This window comes from Crocodylus porosus, unplaced genomic scaffold (assembly GCF_001723895.1).
Source record: "Crocodylus porosus isolate Cpor-Errol unplaced genomic scaffold, CroPor_comp1, whole genome shotgun sequence".
NCBI classification, from domain to species: Eukaryota; Metazoa; Chordata; order Crocodylia; family Crocodylidae; genus Crocodylus; species Crocodylus porosus.
In genome coordinates this window covers 6,221,785-6,224,040 of record NW_017728915.1, presented here as the reverse complement: position 1 = coordinate 6,224,040, position 2,256 = coordinate 6,221,785, and the positions used below count along the sequence as shown (strand labels likewise).

Here is a 2,256-nt window from a genome sequence, read left to right as displayed (position 1 = left end):
GGGAGGGGGTCAGGGTCACTTTGGGGCGGGTGGAGCCGGGACCGCGGTAGGTCCTTCGTGCGGCCGGAGTCCGGGCACTGGCCCCGCTCAGCCCCGCGCTGAGGAAGGCACCTGCGGGACCCGGGCGGGGGCGCTCGGGGCTGAGTCTCCGGGCCTGATCCTGGCGCAAGGAGCATGACCCTGGGGTCCCGGCCCGCGCCCGCATCTGGCTGCCGGGGCTGGAGCCTGAGCGCGCTGCTGCCCCGCGGGAGGTTAGATCCCAAGTGCAGGTTCCTGCTAGAGCCGCGGGGAGCGAGGGCGAGTAAGCAGCTGCCTGTTGCCCTCAGTTCAGCCCCAGGGGCGGCCAGCAGCCTCAAGACCTTGCAGCCCTTGCATGAGTGCGGCAGCTCGTCAGTCTGCTCTTGTTGGGGCTAGGCGTGCACTCCAAATGTTGCTAGCTGCCTCAAGTGCCATCTGGCTGGTTGGACCCGTGGTGGAAACAGAACTGTTAGCAACATCCGCAGGGAACGTTTAGGCTAAGACAGACATGCTGAATGGGAGCTTCCCTTACGGGCATTGTGCAGTGCTTCCCTAGCTGCACCTCCTCCTCTGAACTTGGAGGGGTTAGCGGCATCCTCTGAACTCATAAGAATGGAACCTGTAAGCAACTGTGCAGGTGTATCAGTGAAAAAGGTGCCTGGGGGCAGTAAGAGCCTGTAGGCAGCCTAGTTGCTTGGCTTCGGTGTAGTACGAGAGCGATTTAAATCATTTAAAAAGTTATTAAATGGTTAGCCGATTGAGAAGATGAAGCTGCAGAAATCTGGAGTGATTTGTTTTTCCTGCGTAAAGAATCTTGGTCAAACCTCTCAAACTTTCAGAGGCTTGCAGATATAATCATTGCAGGGAGTCCCTCATAGTCGAGGATGATTGTCTTCGGTGATTGTCTTATCTGTGGGTCTGAAGATGGCTGATGAGGCCTCTCTAGGATCAACAAATTCTACTGTAGCTCAGGCACATGTTTGTGTGAGGTGGCTCCAGGTTCTTGATTCGCAACATGCTGTTTCTGTCTTTCTCACTTTTCCATCTCCTGTTGTCATCATAAGATTTTAAAGTACTGAGATCTTTGCAGTAAACTGCTTTGGTTTGGGATAATCCTGGGTTATAGTCTCCCATGAGTTGATGTGCCATTTTTTCAAGTTGGCCTTGAGGACATCCTTGAAGCACTTTCTCTGCCCTCCTCTTGATTGTATATCTTGACAGCTGAGAGAATAAAATTTTCTTTGGGAGTCTGGAGTTAGACATCTGGATGATGTGGTTGGCCCAGCAAAGTTGATGTTGGATGACATTGACTCAACGCTTGTAGTGTTTGCTTGTGAGAAAATGCTAATATTGGTGCCTCTGTTTTTCCACTGGATTGATGGTACTTCTCCAGCAGCTTGAAACATCTCCTGTACAGTGTCCACGTCTCAGCTCCATACAGTAAGATGGAAATCACGATGGCTTGATAAGCCTTGAGCTAAGTTTTGGATCTGATGTTATGATCTTTGAACACCTGTTTCCTTAGGCATCCAAAGGTTGCACTTGAAGTGATGTTGGATTTTTTTTTTGTCAGTCAGCCTTCTACACTAGATGGCTTCTAAGGTATGGGAAATACTTAATATTCTCCAGAATCTTACCATAAATCTGAATTACTGGAGCTAGGGACTCATTAAGAGCATGTTGATGGCAGACTTTAGTGAATGTTAAGTGTCAGTCCCATTTTTTTGTGAGCCTCAATAAAGACGTCAGGGGCTGCCTGAAGGTCTGCTTCCAAGCAAGTGCACACTACAGCATCATCAGCATACTGGAGCTCAATGACTGAGGTTGGATTGGCTGAGATTAAACAGTTTAACATCCATTCAGTAGTTTTGCTCCGCTTTGACTGGAAGTTTATTGGTGGTCAGATATAGCATTGCAGCCTTGCTTAACTCATCTTAACCTCGAAGCGATCTGTGGTAGATACATCATTAAGAAATAATACATATGTGCTAGCACAGCCACAAATGTACTGTCATACGTACCTTTCCAGTGTACCCCTTACCTCAAAAATCTTGTTCCAGGCAGTAGGAGAAATAGAATATGAATGATTTCAGACTACATGCTTAGGCATGCCTGTTTTGAATCAGTTCCATGTCTGCCTAACAGGAAAAAAAGGCAGGAAGGAGGACCCGGGAAACTATAGGCCGGTTAGTCTTACCTCGATCCTAGGCAAGCTCTTTGAGAAAATTATGCTGGCAC

At 48.8% G+C, this 2,256-nt stretch overlaps 1 protein-coding gene across 2 annotated transcripts in view; it reads left to right on the top strand.

Moving 5' to 3' along the window:
• Window positions 1-922: 922 nt before the first annotated feature.
• PDPR (pyruvate dehydrogenase phosphatase regulatory subunit) overlaps window positions 923-2,256 on the top strand; it is a 35,980-nt gene continuing 34,646 nt past the window's right edge. For both annotated transcript variants that reach the window (XM_019535609.1, XM_019535608.1), the window contains exon 1: window positions 923-1,007. The gene's annotated coding sequence lies outside the window, so the exon portion shown is untranslated. The remainder of the gene's footprint in view (window positions 1,008-2,256) is intronic.